We start from the raw sequence: 22,108 nt of genomic DNA, 5'->3' as shown, positions 1-22,108 counted from the left end.
TATAATTAAAATACTATATACTATGTATATATAAATTAAAATACATTTCAAAATAATTAATCTTTGCTACAAAAACATCTAATATCAATATATATATATGTTGCTTGTAAAAATATTCTTTCAGAATACACAGCTACATTTTGAATGTTTGTCAACAGAAAATAGGTGCTTTTTTTGCCCCCAGATGGTGTTGTTATAGCCCTCTACCAGAGGGAAACGGACCCATGCTGCCAGCCAAACTTTACCCCTCGGTTGCCCCTCATGCTATCTGCCATGTTGAGACTACACGACCAGCTGACTTTATCTCGGTAACCCTCCATTATTGGACACTTTCAGTTGGGGAATAAATTACTTAAGGGAGACAAATGTGCCTGTGAGAATATTGTATTTCTACAATGGTATTTGAAAACTAATACTGGCCAGCAAAAAATAAACAAAAAAATGACTTGTTAGTGTAATGGAAACTGAATGTTCTTAACTGATTACAGTTGTTTTTGTGGTTTGTGAAAATGTCATTTTCGTGCAGTCTCACACACATGGTCTTTATTGAAAGATGTCAGTGCTCTAACATCAGACGGATATCTTTAAACCGTACTGGACAGATTAGTGTCTTGCCAATATGTATCTCTTTGGTGACTTTCCCATTTGTTTGTGTATGAGAACACCAACTCATGTGCAAGGTGAAAGAGAAAGTTTTATCAATGGAGACTCGTGCAATAATAAACAGGTTTATATCTATAAATGAGAACTTTATTAGCCTATAAATGCTGCTCCCAGTGCAGCTAGACAGGCAATTATACAGCTGTCTGGCGTTTCCCCCTCCCACATAGTGTACACTTCTCCAGGAGCAAGAGGGAAAGCAGATGTATAGGCTTCTGAGGTTCATTAGTGATGTGCAAACTCTTGTGTCTGGGGCACGAAAGGCTGTAAGTGAGTGGGATGGTGGAATTTTCCCCCGTCCCAGTGGGCTTGACCTCTCAGTATATTCCTGTGGCTGTAAGGAGAGCGAGAAGAGACACAGGTGCTTCCACGGGATCTCAGATGGGGCTGCGAGAAACAGGAAACCACCGTCGCTCACAGGCATCCAGACAACACCTCGGCAAATCTACCCAGCCAGACAAACTTGCCAGCAATTCACACACACACGCATGCATGCACGCACGCACGCACGCACACACACACACACACAGCTCTGCTCTGGCTCATATTCAGACTCAAACAAAAAAGGGGGAGAGAAAATACTAATTATTATTAGCAATTTTCGATTGATGTTTACTCATATAAGCCACCACCACAACACTACTCTCACTTTTCTTGGTGGTTGCTATGGCCTGAATTAGCCTATCCTAAAACTTGTTCCTGAGAATCTCATTCTATAGGACTTTATGGTCATTTTATTGCATGGCATTCAGAATTTATACATTTGAACACTTAGAAAAGTAATAGCCCAGTTCTTTTTTTAACAAGCAATTTACACTACCTGGTCAAAAAAGAAAAGAAAAAAAAAGTTGCTGTTTGGATTCAAATTAGCAAATGCTTAAGAGTCTTTGACTGGATCATTATTGCAGTGATTATTATGTTTCTAGCATGTTATATGTTTGGCAACACTTCTAACCCTACTCGATGGAGTGTGTGGCTTTTCATTTATTAAACAACCATGTACAGTAGGAAGACCCATCATGGCCATATTCCAGGATGACAATGTCAAGATTCATCAGGCTCAAAGTGTGAAAGAATGGTTTGGATGGGGCATGAAGACTCATTTTTAGACATGAATTGGCTCCTCTGAGTCAAGACTTAAGTTCATTGAAAGTATTTGGGATGTGCTGGAGTAGACTTTACAGAGTGCTGGACTCTTGCATGGAATTAAATGTTGTGATGTTATTTCCATGAAGAGGTGCATACATTTTTGGTTAAGAATGATCTTGTATTGACAAGAGTCAAGCACTTGAAAAAACTTCACTGAACAAGTATTCACCCGACCTTAAAGGGGTGGTTGATTATGATTTCACTTTTTTAACTTTAGTTAGTGTGTAATGTCGCTGTTTGATCATAAACAACATCTGCAAAGTTACAACGCTCAAAGTTGAACATGATTTATAGAAGACAGAATATTCTAATCAATGACTAGAAGATAACTACACATAAGCTACATAAATGCCCCAACTAACCACTCAGAAACGTCCTGTTGCTTCTACATGTTGTCACTTCTTCTTGAGTCTCTCCATCTTTGTCTGACTCCGGATTGAACATAAAAAACTAAAAGTTTTTGAAATTTTCAGTGCATGTCTGATAGTGCAAGCTGTTGAAGCTCCGCCCTCTGTGCCGGGAGCAGCAGCTCATTTGCATTTAAAGGAACAGACACAAAACGTTGCGTTTGTGCTCACCCTCAAAAATGGACAATTTTAACATGCTATATAAAAATATCTGTGGGGTATTTTTAGCTTAAACTTCACATACACACTCTGGGGACATCAAATACTTATTTTACAGCTTGTGAAAAGGGCCTTTAACATTATTAGGCTCCTGTGGGGAATTTGATCAACACTCCCACTCAAACACCAAGCACCATAAAACGTGCGTACACACAGATTTGATCTCAGAGTGTGTGTGCGCTAAAATCCACGCCAACATTCATATTTATAAAAACAGTATTTGACATGGAAAAGCGCCAAATCAGGGTCTAAGCAGACGTACAGAGAGTCGGGGTACTGCAGACCTATAAATTTGCGATTTATAGATTTCACATCTGGAGAAGAGGCTTCGTTCTCTGAATCACACATACACACATCTGAGAAATGATTGTGAGATCAAATGTAGGACAGTTTCTACACAACATTTTATAAATGAGGACCCAGAACACTCGAGGCGGTCATTTGATTTGGAACTTACGTGGCAACCGTTAAAAAAAGTATGCGGTTGTTATCATTTCTTCATCTCTTACATATATTGATAAAAATGAATCCTCTTGGCTTCAATTTAAGAAAATTCACAAATGTAGTTTTGTGCTGGTGCTATTTCTGTCACAGCTTGTTGAGTTTGTACGATTTAATCATGGATCACATGATTCCAGCAAGTTCATCCCCAATTTGCTCACATTTGCTTCCAATGTAAATGTTTAATATTAGTTTTATATTGTAAATTGTAAATTGTAAAGGTAAAGTAATTGTAAAAGCAAATGTGCTGATGCTTCAGAAATGTCACTCACAGGCTTGCCAACTAGTTGACCATTTTTCTGGGCAATAGTCAAATATAACTAGTAGTAGTTGTGCAAGTCCTTGTGCCACATGTCATGGCATTTGTCCTTGCTCTGTGGGTCATCGCAGGTTTGTTTAATCACTCCAGCAGGGACTGCTTGTTTGGACATTTTATTTTTCATGCTATGACTCAGATCATGGCCTGAAGCACGCAAAAACACGACCACACACAAAAATATACACATGCATAAACATACACGATATCAAACACTGTTGGAAATGTCTTGCAAGAAGTCAAAACATGAAGACAGGCCAAGAAAATCGCACGTTGCATGTTTTACATTTGTTCACACATAGACACACAGATCTCTGAATGTGTGTACAACTGTGTTTATTTCTCATTGAAAACATTCCCAGTAGAGAAAGTTCATTTAAAGAACATAAGCCATAATTTCTTCCACCCTCAAAAGCCCTTGGTACATTAGAGTGAAATCAGTCCAGAGGACAAGGGTATGGCGTGACAGTCAGCCATTTTAAACTGCAGTCACAGCACAGCCCTCTCTGTGGTGAGTAAGCATGTGTGATGTTTGTGTATAATAAAGTGACTAAGAATGTGTCATTGTGGGTGCTCATTGGTTGCAGTATTAATTAGAACAATGTCTTCATTTTTGTGCAAATCTCTCATCATCATGCCAATGACCAAAACCACCCTCACAGCTAAAGCAAGAAGCATTACAATCATACTTAGCCATACACATCAAACGAACGTAAATGGACACAGACAAAAAAGAAATGTGTGTATATTATTATTTTAATATTATTATTATTATTATTATTATTTGCCGACCATTTTTCCCGTCATTAAACTGGCAAAAGTGGATTCGGACAGGCCCTAAGTGCACTTGTGCCGTGCGCTTTAGACCATCCGCTTAGATCGTTAAAATCGGGCCCTTAGTCTCAATTTTAAGAAATAAAGTTGCAGTTGTAGATGCAATTGCAAGATATAATCACATTGTGAGATATAAAGTCACAAATTTTGAGAAATAGAGTTGCAGTTGTGAAATTTAAACTCCCAATTGCAAGATTCACAATTGCAAAATCACAATCAGGAGATTTTGATATATGATGTCTAAATTCAAGGAAATAAGGTTGCAAATGTGAGATATAAAATTGCAATCAGCTTTATTTTACTTCTAATTGAGAGAAAGACGCATTTGCGGGATATAGTCACATTGTGATATAGTCACAAATTTTGAGGAAATTGTGAGAGATAGTCACTTGATAAAAAGTATCAGTTCTAAGGAGTAAAGTTGCAATTGTGAGATATAAAGTCAAAATTAGCAGAAACCCAGCTTACATTAAGGCAAAACCCAGATCAGTCCAGCTAATCATAGTGCAAAAAGAATATATAACTTATTCATTTAATTTATTAAATCCATAGCTGTAATTATTGAAATAACAGAATAGCTAACAAATTATGTTATTCTGTGTTTGCACTGATGTATTAGAATTTAGTAGCAACAGTTACCAGGAAGCTGTTCGAGGACATGATTGTGGGTGCTTGTGCAGAGAACAACCATGCATGCTATTCTCAATGAACCAGAACTGACTTGGCAGCTTTTCTCTCTCTCTAGCTTTCTCCCTCCCTCCCTTCATCTCTCCCTCCCTTTCTGCCACATTCTCCCAAATCTCTGCTGAACTTTGCCCTTTTCAGACTCATGCCAAACCACAACGGACCTGGAGGCCATGACGTCATTCTGAAATGAGAACGTGGAACAGCAGAAGCTAACAAAAAAAATAAAAGAGAACGCAAGACTGTGGAATAATTATATAAAAGAGGGAGTGATTTAGGAAATAGCTCTCGGTTTGGGAAACACATAGAGCGAGAGAGGGAGCTTTGCCACGATTTAAATTAAAACAGGGTTCGAAAAAGCAGGGAGGAAATAATGTGAAATGGAAAGGCGAAAGAGCAGCGGCGGGGTAACCAGTCTTGAATCGTTCTTGTTTTTTGGTTTCTCCTCAGTGTTTGCCCCCCGTCCTTGCGTGCTGCCGTGCCCGGCACTCTCTCTTTACACGTTTTTAATGGGTGTCTTCCCAATCAGGCTTTTACTGCAGGAAATTTCAGCACACCACATAGCGTGAGGCGAGAAGAGCTCCATTCTTGGCTGGGCTGAGCACCGTGCCAGGCTGCATCACGCTTGCCAGGGAGGAAGGGAGGTGAGGGGGAGCGGGGAGCGGGGAGCGGGGTTGTGGTGTGGGTCCCGTGCCAGCATTACAGCTCTGCAGTTTTTTCATCTCTGACAATAGTGAGTGTGACCAAGCCACTGAGAAAAAGAAAAACGACAGAACAGCAGGAGCGAGCAGACACTTTTCTCAGCTCTCCAATGTAAAGTCGCTTTTATTCGCGCTGCTGCTCTTCAGGTTTTGAGGTTTTACAGCGTCTTCAGCTGTGTCAATGTGAGCGAGGTAGTTTTTTTCTTCCTTTTGCTCGTTTCCGCCCTCTTCCTTCCACTCCCCTTTCTTATTTCTCATAGTTTGTTTTGTCAGATTTCCAGCACTCTATGTGAGGCCTTTCTTTTCACCCTTCTCTATCCCATCATGCAGCCCCCTTTCTTTTCTATTTTGCTGCCCCCCAACCCCCCATTCCACTCCAAAAACAGTGCTGTGGTCGAGCAGTGGTTGAATAGGAATAATATTTGCTGTACTTTGCCGCCTTCCTGGTCCTATTCTCTTCTAACTACGAGGCTTATTTTTAGCCGCATGCAGGGTTTGGTCATTTCCTGCGGCTGGTGTCGTCTGACATTTGCAGTTTTGGACTTAAATTGAGGTGTTAACGGTTATGGTGCTTGTCCAAATGATGTGATCTGTGATGTGATGTGGTTCATTTGTCTTAGAACAGTAGTTGATAAGGTCTGTGTTACATGCTATTCTTTGTGTCTGGAGTTTGTGTCTGCAGGCAGATCTGGATGTAATAGAGAGTAAGAAGTATTAATCACCATTACCAGGAAAACATCCACCCATTACTCCAGAGGAGGAAGAGGGGAGCAACACTTTTCCACTGATACATATCAGATCTGTGTAGAGTAATATGCTTTTTGAGTTAGTTTTAAAAGATAATCATATGTGAATGATTTAATTCAGAGCTATACATTGGACATTGCGATTTCAACAAAGGGTGACAGTGATGAAGATTTTGTACTAGACCCAAGAATTAATTAGGACCCTATTTTAACGATCTAAGAGCATGGTCTAAATGAGCACTTAGTCAACTTTGTCCGAATCCACTTTTGCTAGTTTAACGACGGGAAAAATGGTCGGCGCACCCGGCGCATGGTCTAAAAGGGTTGTCCCTATTCTCTTAATGAGTAATGGGTGTGTTTTGGGGGTAACATGAAATAAACTAATCAGAGTCTCATCTCCCATTCGGATTCACTATTTACATGGCGGAATTTACAAGCGGAAAGACTGAACGCTTCTCTAGCAAGGAAACAGATCAGCTCATGTGCGAGGTTAAAGCGCAAGCAGACCATCTACAGGACAAGCCGGATTCCACCATATCTTTATGTACACAATAATAAACCTTTACATTGTAGTGTGCTGCTGCGCATCCCTGTGTGTGTAATAAGCAGAGTGTAAGCTCGTTGTGGACCCGCCTATAGGCGCATATTACTAATGCGCTCTTTAAATAAAAAAAAAAATATTGCGCCATTGACTTTAGACCAGGTTTTGTTGGTCAGGTTTTTGTTTGTGCACAGGATGTGAAAATTATAACTGCGTCGGGCTGAAACTAGCAAAAAACACTTGCCCCGCGCCGCATTGCGCCGAGTGTATGAAAGGGCCCTCAATGTGACCTTTCTTCAGAAGATTTAGAAAATAGCGTCAAAGTCAGGACTAGTTTTATCATGTTGTTTTGTCCTTATTTGAGCTTGACATAAACTGTTTTGCATGAAAAAAGTTGTGCGGAAATTCTTCACAATTTCTCCATTAAAAAATAAAGTCAAATGGGTTTAAAAAAACATGATTTTGAGTAAATTCTTCATTTACTGAGTGAATTGTCCCTTTGAATTTGTGCATTCACCATCCACGTACTGATAGACCTTTGGCGTTGTCAAAGTTATTTAAATTTTGCTCTTTTGGAGTTTTTTTGTGTTTTTTTTGTGCATAATGTTGTAATGTAATGATATCCATTGTTATATGTCTTTAGGCCAAATACAAACTTGCATAACCCGCATAAAAGCTACAGTGCAATGTGTTTGAGAAGCCGCTAGACCACAGCTCCAACACTAATGAAAGTAATTACTTTTTTTTTTTTGTCTTTTTAAACAAGACATGAAGGGGAAAACAAAACATTTCATCAAGCTCACGAATACATTACTGGTATGATCACAGTGCGGAGTCTAATTTAATCTGTAATGTTTAAATCCAAGGCCAGGACTCTCTAAACAGCTGTATCCCCTCTGGGAAAGGGGGGCGGGGGTGTTGAGATGGTGCAGTCTTGGACCCCCTTCAGCGCATTGGGAGATTTAAGAGCAGGATGAAAGAAACCTGGGCCACTCAGCGGTCACCACTCTCTGATTCATCTTTCTGGGAAAGAGCAGAGAGAGAGAAAACCACAGAAGGCTCCCTCCTTCTTTAGAGCTACAATCTCACTGACAGGCCAATCAAGACAACAGAGAGAGACAGACTGAGGGCGAAAAATACTCAAGGCAAGTTTGTGGACAAAAACGCTTTTAGCTAATTTCTTCACAGAAATGTGTCGGACTACAATTCAAAATGTAACACATGTGTACCATTCTCAGCATTGCCTGAGTGTCGACAGTTTTCTTCTATGATCAGTTTTCTCTTTCAGGTCAACAACTTATGGCAACAGTTTGTCGTAAATGCAATGAATATGTCAAGCTGAGTGTGTTCAAGTGGTATTTATAAGTTGGGAAGTCGTAACAAAAACTATAGAATAACACAAAATGCGTCACTCTTATTGTTTTGAATGGGGAAAAAGTGCATCAGAGCCAATCGCAGATTGGTAAAGTCATCGAGTCACTGCAGCTGCCGCTAGAAGCTCCGGTTCCTTTAGAAACAGTCAGACACACGCTTCCACTACTGCGCATGCGCATTAGCTTGATCCAGTCTGAAAAATGTCGTTTTCTGTCATGATTCAAGCGTTTTGAAACAAAATGTATGAGGCAGTTGATTTCAGATTTCATTAGTGATTTTAAATATGTAAGGAGCTGCACTTGCATGCCCGAGAGGCGTTTCAAAGATGGCCGCCGAGTGAAATGACTTGTCTTAAAGGGACATTGGTTGTAATTAGCACACATCAGGTGCATTCAAAATCAATTTGGTCAGAGCGGATAGCAATGTATGCTTCTACAAAGAAATACAGCAATATATTTTAACTCTATGGGATCTGTTCCCATCCCATGTGTTAGTTTGGTGTTTGACCCCATAAAGAGAGATCAATATCTTTATTAAAGACCAGTAGTCAAATCTGAAGTTCAACTAGTTGACAGAGTTTAGGGCATAAAAAGAAGGCCATAGAAACTTAGTAAAAGGATCCAGCCACAAACTAACACTAGGACACAGAATAATCAATACTCATAGGCACATAGGAAAAGTTGACGTCTTTTCTATAGGTTCTGATTGGTTAACAGTACAGTCTGAACATGGTGTTCAGTTCTTTACGCAAATGTGTTTAAAGTCAATATCTATGACACACTCAGTTCTCATTCGTAAGCAACTAAAAGGGTCACAGGTGAGTCATCAATCCTGCGAGGACACTTCTCATCTGGAAGGTTGTCGATTTTTCCTGGAGACTGTTCCTTTGGCATTGTCACTTGCCTACCACATTCCTAAACAACCTCTGCTAAGACAAACATAGGCAATATCCTTTCCCTTCAAGGTTAAGTTACAGAAAATCACTAGCACAGAACAATACATTCACACAGTGCAACTTGAGCTGATATACACTTCTACATATGATTCATTGTCACATTTTAACACAGAGTGACCAAGAGTTACAAATGGCAAGTATGTATATTTGTTAGTGGATACGTGTGTGTGGTGGTGTAAGTGGTGTAGTAACAAAAAATAAACTCTAAAAGGCCTACTCTTAAATCATTTGATGACAGACTTTGGCTTAGGCATTTCAGAATGACTAAAACAATATTTTAGATGGTGTGCAATGAGATTAGTCCACTGTTTAGTCCAGTTATATGTTGAGGCAAAGCATTTCCATCCAGCATTTCTTTATGCGATACCTCAAAATCTGCATAAAAATGTGTGGATGGAAAGGTAATTTTTGACCCTAGCATAGAGAAAATGGAATCATGCAATGATGCAAATTATATGTTATCAATAGGGGTTTACTTCTGCAATTTAGGACAATTGCAATAGCAAATTGTACCAGAATTTACATGAATCAAACCCTAAACTGGTGTGTTTCGTTGGTGCACACCCAAGTTCTGAAAAAATGCTTTGACACCTATCAAACGAGCCAAGCTCTGGCATCAAACAGACTTACAAAAGGCTGTAGTGTGAAAGTGCTTTAACTGTCATTGCTCAAGTGTGCCTTTTAAAAAATGAGATAGTCCAGAAGTCCTTGAGGTTTATTCTTGCATCCAATCCACTGCGGCTCTTGGAGCTGTTCCACATGATTTCAGATCTTAGGACATGCAGCCAATGGTGAATGAAATGCTAAACAAATATAAAGTTTTCAAAAAACCTCGTGATTTACAGTGTGATTTCACATGTTAATGAAAGCAGTAAAATAACCTACCAGGGGTTTTATGAATCACATCATTTCAGCTGTGGCCAGAGCTGTAACATTTGATCAAAATTCGCTTTCTAAACACTATTACTTGGCGCAGTGGATTCTCAGTATCTTGGTCTGAAATCTAATGAGGGTGAAAACATCTCCTGCCAAGTCAAGGCCAAGTCATCTCCAAAACATGGTTAACAGTGGTCTAAACTGTGGCCATGAGAGCTTCATCTCAGAAACCACGGGTTTCCATTTTAAGGTTTACAATAATCCATCTCCATACATATTTTTTTACCACAAGAGCTAAACTGTATTGCATGAACACATTTGGTTGAGAGCCTACTAATCTTCTCAAAACTTTCCTCAAAATATATTTCACAGCTCTGCTGTGTGGCAATTAGAAATTCATACCAAAGCTTCTCATGAAGTCTATTTATCAAATAAATAAATAAAATTCTGTCACATGCAGCTTAAGCCTAATTACTATGCTGACTCATTTATGTAAAATAAAATACCTTCAATCATCTAAGTAGCCGAATTATTTTGCACCATCAACTGTGTTTGATTGGACAGTTTTCTGTCCTGTATTTCATATTGAAAAGAGAATTTGGGGCAGAACATCGAAGGACATATGCCTGTTTAGATAGCCAATAGGTTTGAGTTTATCACAGTCATTAACAAATATTTGATTCTTGTAATTGATAGGCAAATGGTATTAGGGGGAGGGACATTCTTATTCTAGAAAGCATCTGATTGGTAAATAGTCTGGACACCCCCACGAGTGCAAGCTGAGTCATTAATATTTTTGGACCACTTTCCCAGTAGAGACTGTGCATTTTGAATGTATACAAAATCTTCTAAAAGATTATTTTGTCAAAGTTTGTTCAACTTTTTGACCACACAGCTAACACACATATATGGAGGGGAAAAACATTTTGATTGCATTGGTGCATGGTGTCTATAACTTCAAAACACACATAAAAAAAATAAAAAAAAGTTTAAAAACAGCTTCATTTCTATCCTTACAAAGTAGAATTTTTCTCCTTTAGACAGGAGAGCTGAAATTAAATCTATGAGAGTGGAGCCCCAGAGGGAGAAAGAGGGGAAGTGAAGGAGAGAGGGAGAGGCTGAAGAGGAAGGATTTTGTCAGGACTTCATAAACACGTACATAGAGTGGAATAACTATGCCAGGATTAAGACTGAGGAAAAATTTCCAGAGCTGGTTTGAGTCTTACAGGCAAGCAAGAGAGGGAGAGAGAGACCAGAGCCCCCAGTCCTTAGGTTTACAGTAAGGCCAGCCAAACAACAATGACACACTATAGTGAGAAGGTGGATTCAACTATAGGGATGAAAAATAATAGAGAGAGACAAATATCAATAAATAATACTTAGGAAATGCATTTTGATGATCCAAAGCAGATGCTGATCTTGATGATAAAATGAAACTGAAATCAGTTTTTTATACATTACATTCAGCTTGAGGATACTTTAGCATGACTTCAGCTAAATTAAACACAGACCCTTGATAGGACGTATCCAGTATGAATTATGACAGAATGAGATAATGGAAAAAACACAAAAATGGCAGATTATATCATTCACTTGAGTGTTTAGTGTAAAATGACAAAAGGTTGAACAATTGGAAAAAGATGAAATGCTGGATTGGAAAAAAAGCAGGTATTGAATAGTACTGAAAAGCAACAGATGCAGAAGTCTCTGTCAAGGCAAATAAATTCAACTAAAGGTTAAAGTCAACGTTAAATGCTGCTCCCAAATCCCAAAATCTTATCTGATGCAAGACGTTCAGTGACTACATTTACATGTGTACCAATAATGAGATTATTTCCAATAATCAGAGTAAGGGCTAAATCGCAGTAAGATGCTTACATGACAAAAGCAAACCTCTTCAGTCATGTTTACATGCAATTTCCATTATTCTGATTATTGCTAAGAACATTAAAATGTGGAAGTGTGTCTCTAATGTCTCAATTTCAATGTTTTCGACCATCAATGCACTGCATTATATTCATATTCATTCGCGCCATGCTGTTAACACTGAACTCATTTTCTGCAGCACCACAAAAATGCGATGCCTTCTTTCCCGCCATGTTTACACATTTGCACATGACTGCAGGAGCATGAAATGCATCCGTGTACGTCACAAGCACATTCACACTTTGGTCAGAGTGGAATAGATGCAAATAAACTGTTTACATGCCTGTTTATTACGATTAAAATTGGTATATGCCTCATATTTTACTGCGATTATGGTTGCTACGATTATAAGCTTAATCGCATCAATTTGATCGAAGTATTGTGTTAACATGAGGTAAAGATTCGCCTAAATCTCATTATAATTGCATTATAAGTGTGCATGCTAACGTGGTCACTGATAAAAATGTGGTGGGACGAAATCAATGCAATGAAATAGTGACTGATAATTTTTTTCATACTGTGACATATCCGAGTGAAACAGATTATCGAAAAAGAAAATGTAGAAAAAATGTAAATCAGCGTTTGTTGATTGGATAAAGGGAGATCTGAATGCAAGCTTGCAGGCAATTGTAAGAAAGGGGTGGTGTTTAAGCAGACTAAATAATTGAAAAATTCCTGCATGTAAGAGAAGTTGGTGTTTTCATAAGGACAAGTTACAACATTTTGAAAACAGTTGCAAAGTAATTTTTTAAAAATGAAACATGCATGGGTAAATCATTAATAACGTTAAAAAGATAAATTAGATGCATTAAGAAAATAGGGAGAATTTCCATTTCACGCCAACGTTAACAGACAGCGATTGAGCAGGCAAATGCAACTTCTTGTGAGGAAATCAGAACGGATACAATTGCAAGTAAAAAGGCGTTTATTGATATTGGTCAGAAACGCACAACACAGGTCGGGGAAAACAAACACTTAGATGACGGTTGTGGCGCAGGGACTTTGATGGCATCCGGTGGTGGTGAAGTGATCAGCGTGCTCGGGAAACCAGGAACCAGTGGAACATCCAGACGAGGTGACGAACAACAATGAATCCACATGACGATAATCCACAGCAGGGAAACAGAGAGCCACACGGGAACAGGACACGACACCGGGGAAACCACAACGATCTGACAACATGAGATGGGAATTACTGCACATATAAAGGGAACAGGGATCACAGCTGGCAACACTAATCAACACAATGAGTAACCACACCCACACACAGACACACATCAGAAATGAGACAGCCGATTCATGAACCGTGACAGTACCCCCTCCCCTAGGAACGCCTCCTGGTGTTCCCAGACAACCTTACCTGTCGATTGTAATCATCGATAAGGGAGTGATCCAGGATGTCTCTAGCAGGTACCCAACTTCTCTCCTCCGGACCGTAACCTTCCCAGTCCACCAAGTACTGAAATCCGCGTCCCCTCCGTCTCGAGTCCAGAATACGACGTACCGAATAAGTAAGTTCCCCATCTACGAGTCGCGGCGAGGGGGGAACCGGGGCGGGCGGATTAATGCGAGAATAAAACACGGGCTTGATCTTAGATACGTGAAAGGCGGGGTGAATTCTCCTGTACGCTGGAGGAAGTTTGAGTCGGACTGACACCGGACTAATAATCTTGGTGACAGGGAACGGGCCGATAAATTTGGGAGCTAACTTGTTAGAAACGGAACGGAGCGGAATATTTCTGGTAGAAAGCCACACCTTTTGACCCACGACGTATACGGGAGGCCTTGACCGGTGGCGATCGGCCTTGGCCTTCATGCACCCCCCCGCTTGGAGTAGAGTCTCACGGGCTCTAGTCCAAGTGCGGCGGCACCTCTGGACGAAAGCGTGAGCGGAGGGGACCGCGACTTCGGATTCCAGACTCGGAAAAATTGGTGGCTGGTAACCTAAACTACACTTAAACGGAGAGAGGCCCGTGGATGACACTGGTAACGAGTTATGGGCGTACTCCACCATAGAAAGTTATTGGCTCCAGGACGAAGGATTCTTGGCTACCAAACATCGCAACATTCTCTCAAGATCTTGGTTGGCCCGCTCAGACTGACCATTGCTCTGGGGATGATAACCCGAAGACAGACTGACCGTAGCCCCCAATAATTTACAGAACTCCTGCCAAAATTTGGACACAAATTGGGAACCCCTGTCAGAGACCACGTCCGTCGGGAGGCCATGTAACCGAAAGACGTGATCAATGACCGTGACCGCTGTCACCTTGGCTGAAGGTAATTTGGGCAAGGGAATGAAATGTGCCGCCTTCGAGAACCGGTCCACTACGGTTAAAACAACCGTCATGCCATTGGAGGGCGGGAGGGCGGTGACAAAATCTAGCGCGATGTGGGACCAGGGTCTCGAAGGGACAGACAGCGGTCGAAGTAACCCATCCGGAGGTCGGTTAGACGTCTTACCAGTGGCACAGACTGAGCAAGCCAAAACAAAATCGTGAATATCGCGAGCCATTAACGGCCACCAGAATCGTTGCTTAACTAAATAACTGGTGCGAGTCACTCCTGGATGACAAGCCACGTTGGAGCAATGACCCCATCGAATAACGTCGGACCGTAACCCCTCCGGAACAAACAAACGATTCAGTGGGCAACCGGGCGGAGGCGTTACCCCTTCTAAGGCCGTCTTGACCTTCGACTCGACCTCCCATACGAGTGTGGAGATAACTACTTTCTCAGGTAAAATGCACTCGGGAGTCACCGGGCGTTCGGATGGATCAAAAATACGAGATAAAGAGTCGGGTTTGATGTTCTTGGAACCCGGGCGGTACGAGAGAACAAAGTCAAATGTCCGAAAAAAAGTGCCCACGAGCCCGCCTGGAGTTGAGTCTTTTAGCAGATCTAATATATTCAAGGTTCTTGTGATCGGTCCAAACAATAAAGGGTACCCCTGAACCCTCTAACCAATGACGCCACTCCTCCAACGCTAACTTGACCGCCAACAACTCTCTGTTACCAATGTCATAGTTACGTTCGGCAGGCGATAATCAATGAGAAAAAAACGCGCAGGGATGCATCTTGTCGTCTGAGGAAGCACGTTGTGAAAGAACTGCTCCTACCCCCACCTCTGACGCGTCGGCCTCCACCACGAACTGACGTGTGGGATCAGGGGTGACAAGAATGGGGGCCGAAACAAAGCGGCTCTTGAGGTTGACGAACACTGCCTCAGCAGTGTTCGACCACCTGAACGTCGTTCGGGGGGAGGTCAAGGCAGTCAGAGGTGCGGCTAGTTGGCTGAAGTTGCGGATAAACCGCCGATAGAAGTTGGCGAACCCCAGAAACCGCTGTAGGGCCTTACGGGAATCTGGGCTTGGCCAATCTACCACAGCCTTAACCTTGTCAGGATCCATGCGCACTCCCTCAGAAGAGATGATGTACCCTAGGAAGGGAACAGACTGTGCGTGAAAAGCGCATTTCTCCGCCTTGACAAAAAGCCCATTCTCTAACAATCTCTGGAGCACTCGTCTGACGTGTTGAATGTGTTCCTGGAGAGACGAAGAAAAAATCAATATGTCATCCAGGTAAACATATATGAACTGATCTACCATGTCTCTCAACACGTCATTAACGAGTGCTTGGAAAACCGCTGGGGAGTTGGAAAGCCCGAAAGGCATAACCAAATATTCAAAGTGCCCCCTAGGGGTATTAAAAGCGGTTTTCCATTCATCCCCCTTCCTGATGCGAACCAAATGATAGGCGTTACGCAAGTCCAATTTTGTGAAAATGGATGCTCCCTGTAACCTCTCAAAAGCTGAAGACATCAACGGCAAAGGATAAGTATTCTTTACCGTGATGTTGTTCAGCTCTCGGTAATCAATACAAGGTCGCAGAGAACCATCCTTCTTCCCAACAAAAAAGAACCCCGCCCCCGCAGGAGAAGAGGAAGGCTGAATGAACCCAGAGGCTAGAGAATCAGAAATATATTTCTCCATGGCCTCCCTCTCGGGGACAGAAAGAGAGTAAAGTTTGCCTTTAGGCGGAGACTTACCTGGCAGTAAATCTATAGCACAGTCATAGGGACGATGCAGAGGAAGAGAAGCAGCACGAGACTTACTGAACACCTCCTTCAGGTCGAGGTACCCCGCGGGCATGTTAGACAAATCCGCTGCCTCACTCTGAAACACAGAACCAGACACAGAAGAACAAGCAGACACCAAACAGGACTCATGACAGTGGTTACTCCATGTGGAAATAGTGTTAGTGCACCAGTCGACACGAGGATTGTGCTGAGTGAGCCATGGGTGTCCCAGAACCACTGGGGCAAGTGGTGAGTCCATGAGGAGAAATGATATGAGTTCAGTGTGATTGCCAGAAGGGATGAGTGTGATGGTTTCAGTAGAATGAGTAATCCGGGGAAGTTCCTGTCCATTGAGTGCGTTGACGGTTATCTTGTGCGGAAGGGGAGTGATGGGAATCTGAAGCTTGAGTGCAAGTTTGAAGTCCATGAAATTACCCTCCGCTCCCGAATCCAGTAGTGCTTGAGTGCTGTGTGTGGACGTTGGCCATCTCAGTCTTACCGGGAGGAGGGTCGATGATGGTGATGAGGTCTTCTCGGCGGAGATCCCACCCGATAGTAGCCTCATACTTACTATCGGGCTTGCTCTTTTACCGGAAAAGAGTGGATAAAGTGACCAGCCCGGCCACAGTACAGGCAGAGTCCTTGGGATCTCCGCCTTTCCCTCTCCTCCCGGGAAAGCCGAGCTCTCCCTACCTGCATGGGCTCGTGGTCGAAAACAGGGCTGACCGCGCTCACTCCACTGGGCTGGTGGTCCTCCGCGCCGTGCTGAGGACGATCGTGCTGGGGACGATTCGGACGTGCCAGTCTTGTCACACGATTCAGGCGGGAATCCACTCTCAACGCCAGTTCCACCAGTCCATTAAGTGTTTTGAACGCGGTCAGCCAGCCCATGCAGGAACATGTCCCACTGCGCCTCCTCGTTCCAATGGCACTCTGCGGCCAGGGTGCGGAACTGGATGGAATAATCCGACACCGAGCCTTCACCTTGACGCAGATCGGCGAGTAATCTGGCCGCCTCCTTACCCGCCACTGCACGATCGAAAACTCTCCTCATCTCCTCGGAGAGTGCCTGGAACGAGGTGCAGCAGTCGGCCTTATACTCCCACACCGCCGTTCCCCAGAGAGCCGCCTTTCCTGACAGCAGTGTCAGTATGAACGCCACTTGGAGTGTTCGTTATGAAAGGTACGTGGCTGCAATGCAAAGTGCATGGAACATCTCGTGAGAAAAGCTCTGCAGAAATCAGGCTCACCAGAATATCCCTCCGGTGTGGGTAGACGAGGCTCAGGTTGATTCTCTGGTACTGGCGCTGGTGGGGGGGGGGGAACGGGCGGTGTGGGCGGCACAGTGGGAGCTCGTAAAAGTTGTAACTGTTGGGTGAGCTCGGACACCTGCTCCACGAGTGCTTGAACCACGCGACCTGTGCTAGAAATACTCTCTTCTTGTTGATCCATTGTTGATCCATCCACGGTTGTGGCGCAGGGACTTTGATGGCATCCGGTGGTGGTAAAGTGATCGGCGTACTCGGGAAACCAGGAACCAGTGGAACATCCAGACGAGGTAACGAACAACAATGAATCCACACGACGATAATCCACAGCAGGGAAACAGAGAGCCACACGGGAACAGGACACGACACCGGGGAAACCACAACGATCTGACAACAAGAGATGGGAATTACTGCACATATAAAGGGAACGGGGATTGATCACAGCTGGCGACACTAATCAACACAATGAGTAACCACACACAGACACACACACACACATCATAAATGAGACAGCCGATTCATGAACCGTGACACTTCTGTTCGCGATTGTCCGTTTAGCGCATTAACGTTTTGGGGTTACTGAACGTATTCTTACATGTAAAAAGAATACACACATTTATTACACGGCTCTGTGGAATACTTGAATCTGATTGGTCAATCGCACAATCTAGTGGTATGTTATTCCCAGATAACAGCTGCTGAAAACAGATAACACAGACTCATCCGGGTTACTGAAGTCAGCAGTGCTATACGCTTGCTAGGAAAGTTTTTTTCCTCGTGGAAGTTTTGTGTTTGGTGAGTCATCCAGTATCATGGACTTGCTCTCTCGTTTCATACAAACTGCTACCATTTTGTGAATGTTTTGTACACTTTTGGACTATAAGATAACAAAAAGTTATGATTTTAAAACAGTTTAATCTCAAATCAATATCTTTATTTATGTGGCGAAATGCTGTGTAATAAGTGGCAAGACTGTACCGTATCCCTTAAATGTCCGTCTAGTACTTGCCGCGCTAGCAACTGCTCTCTCGCGGAAACTTTGCATTTAAAGAGCTAATAAAATATTTCGACTCAGATCAATATTTTGTGTCTAATTATTTACTTATGTGGCAAGTAGCCGTGTAATAAGCGGGATAATGTACATCCAGCCAGTTGTTATCTCAGAATAAACCCCTCCAGGCTGATGCAAGACCTGATCACCCTGTCTGGGGTTTATTCTGAGATAACAACCGGCTGAATGTACATTATCCCTTACTTAAGACCCCCCAACTTTTGTTTTCACTTCCTTTGTGGAGAGGTTCCGTAATTAGGTTGGACGGAACCATATTATTCATACCCTGGCTATGCTGTTGAGAAATGCTGCAGCTGGTGTGACCGCTTTTCCTACTATGTATGACGAGAGCATGTTAATGAATAATTGTACCCTGTATACTCCATATATGTGGTTCTCTGTCATGTTTTTCCACATTGAGTTGACACAGGCACTGCTCCAGTCGTGCATATGACATGTTTAGTGAGGACTAAAACCGTGCCAAAAGGACTTAAGAACACCTCCCATTTCAAGCAGTTTAATCTCACTGGTACATGGCAGGGTCGTCATATTTTCACAAGCTTGTGGTTAATCCGCTGTAGGCGAACAGAACAGTGAGGCTTGCTCCTCCAGATGACAGGATGATAGTGATGGCTGTTTTTCTTGGCTCTGGTGGCCAGGCTGGCGTGCACGAAGCTGATTTAGGCCCTGCCCTCTCCTCCCGGACTTGACGGCTGCCTTTAACACTGGGTGTAAAATACTGTCTGGGGATGTATTTCTGGTATGAAAGATGGATGGGAGCCTGTGCATGTGCATTTAGGCAGGGAGAGGTGAGAGAGAGGTCACTGTTCACTTTGCCGCCACAGACTTGGAGGCCATCCAGCGCAAAAGAGACAGCGGCTTTTTCTCCCCCTCTCATTCTGCTCTGCTTAGGGATGATGTGTGGAGATAAGAGGCATGAGAAAAGCACACACACGTGTTTTGAGCGAGAGCTCAGGAGGTATGCTGGCTATGGAAAGCATGAGCAGAGATGGGAATGTCTCTGTGATCTAAATGAGAGACTCGTAACTAGGACAGTTTTTTATTCACACCATTGACCAGATCATGGTCATCAAAGAGGAAAACAAATATGAATAAACCGAATCCACCGGACAGAACTCGAACTGTACGCGCAGCATGCTATAAAGAGCAGAAATGAGAGTGTTGTTTTCAGAGATCAGCTTTCATTGATGGTCCAGCCGTGTTTGCGATTTGAATAATGCAATTTTCAATAAAGTAAACATAAATGGCCTCTTTTCTTCTGCTCAGCCCTCTTGTCCAAAGGATACGTTCAATTATTCACAAGCTTTGGGTGGGTAATGTGTAATTGATAACCTGCATGCTATTTATATTTCATTTCAAAAGGACAAATAATACCGCTGACCTCCAGGCCTCCAGCTCATGTGAATTTCTATGATGGAATATTATGGAACAAGATTAGATGCTTTTTGTTATTGAAGTCAACATGAATATGCAATTGCGTAATGTTTTACTTCCAACAATCTTTTTTAAAAAGTCAGGTGGGATTTTATCCAATGGAATTGGATAGTAAAATGTTGGTTGGAGGTCAACCAACTTTGAGTGTCGTTTTAGAGGTGGAGGCTGATAAAAAAAAAAAGTATTTCAAAGATATAAAATATATTACATAAAAATATTTTTTTCATTGCAATGACATGCACTGATGAACTGTGCGCAAAAGGGTCAGTAATGTACATTAAGTTGAAGGAATAGTTTTTGAAATTTCTGTCATTTACTCACACATGGAAGCTTGTTTCCATGTAAATTCTTACTTTTTTATCTCAGAATTATGAGATAAAAACTCGCAATTGTGTATTAAAGTCAGAATTGCGTGATGTAAAATTCTGACTTTTTTCTCATAATTCTGAGATAAAAAGTCAGAATTGAGAGATACTGTATAAACTCGCAATTGCGAGATATAAAGATATAAAAATACTTTTTTCCTCAGAATTGCGAGTTTGTCTCATAATTTTGACTTAAAACACGCAATTGCGATTTTATATCACATAATTCTGACTTTATATCTCGCAAATGCAACTTTATATCACGCAATTCTGAATGTAAACTCACAATTGTGAGATAAAAAGTCACAATTACCTTTTTTATTTTTTGTTCTGTGGCAGAAACAAGCTCCCATACTAAACAGTTGTGGGGCAGCACTGACTTCCATAGTATGTTTTTTCAGTGGTGCCCCACAACTGTTTTGATTTCACGTTGACTTTAAAGTATACCTGGGACATATCGTCACAAATACAGCTTAAAAAGATGCGTGCATATTAAGTCCATACTTATAATAAAAATAATGACCAAATGAAAGAAACCAATTTGTGATCATATCCATTTACTGCATGGAATACACTCAATATTTTATTAATATTATTAAGACAATGAAGCATTCACAAAGCACCAAGTGTGACATCTACAAGGGCATTGGCTGTAACAATGAACAGGTTATGCAAAGAATAAAACAGAGTTCAAGAAAATATTCAGAGGTGGAGAGGACAAAAAAAAAAAAAACTATAATGTGAACTTCCATCGAGATATTAGGTACCAAAATGAGAAAAGAAGATTGAAGGGAACAGAGAACAATATTTGGTGATACTGTATGATTAGAGATTGGTTAATCTGTGGCAGCTGAGAAGGCTGTTGTGATTGGTCAGAATGTATAAGGCGGTGGAGGAGGCAGAATGACAACCATTAACCCCCATCATCATCAAGCCCTGTCACCACAGCACCCACACATATACTGCTACAAGCGTGCACGTATAGCATTAAAGTGACATTAGATTGCAACCATGGTTACATCACACTCATTGTGTATTAGAGATACAATTTATGTAAAAATAACAATTCATTAAGTGCTACTCTGCTTGCATAAAACTAACTCCTTTTGCAACAAATTTTGGCACCAAAGTTGCAAAGATCAGAGGGCTCATTTATAAAACCAGATTTAATCCTAAATTCAGATTTAATCCAAAAGTCCATGGATTTGATCCTGCGTAGGAACAAATTGGGATCAAGGAAGGCTGAAACTGTCATGGCAATATTCTTGTATGTACAAGTGAAAAGCATGCATAATGACCTTTTTGCTGACTTAATTTTCTGAAGACTTTTAATGATACAATTGCAAAGTGAACAATAGACTAAATGAATAAATACATTGTCATGTTTACACACACACAAAATAGCACTGTCCAAATTTTGTTGCATTGAATGACGGCAGATACCAGTTTATCACTTTATCATCTCATTTTCAGTTTTTTAATCATCGGTAATGATCATGCTTTCACATTTAGGATGACCATACGTATGTTTCATAAATGAGGCCCCAGAGCTTTACACGTTGGCACTAAAGGAGAGCTGAAAGAATTATGATCTAAACAAAAGGATTAGTAAGTTCAAGATCAATGGCTGCCCTGCCACACTCTGTAGAATAAAGTTTACTCTATAATTTATTTGTACACCTCAACATCAAACAATTATGGGTACACATTTGAGTATGTGTGAATTTCTTTTTTAGTTTGCAAGCAGGTTCTATACTTGACATGGTCATATGGTCAGTATTTGCTACAGTGGCTGACAAATTCCCATGGGGAAAAAGGGCAGAAAGAACATCAGACTCCTCAGTATAGAGAAGCGGTTTCAGAATTATCTAGTTGTTAACCATGAAAACAAAGACAAAGCATCCCCAGGCCATAAGCACAAGACACAGCTCATAGAAGTCTCAAAACAAGACCCCTCACTGTAATCTTTGTTGACTTCTGCAGTCCCTATTTTAAAGGCAAT

The sequence above is a fragment of the Abramis brama genome, assembly GCF_963993115.1.
Source record: "Abramis brama genome assembly, chromosome: 19".
Classification (NCBI taxonomy): domain Eukaryota; kingdom Metazoa; phylum Chordata; class Actinopteri; order Cypriniformes; family Leuciscidae; genus Abramis; species Abramis brama.
This window is presented reverse-complemented; position numbering follows the sequence as displayed.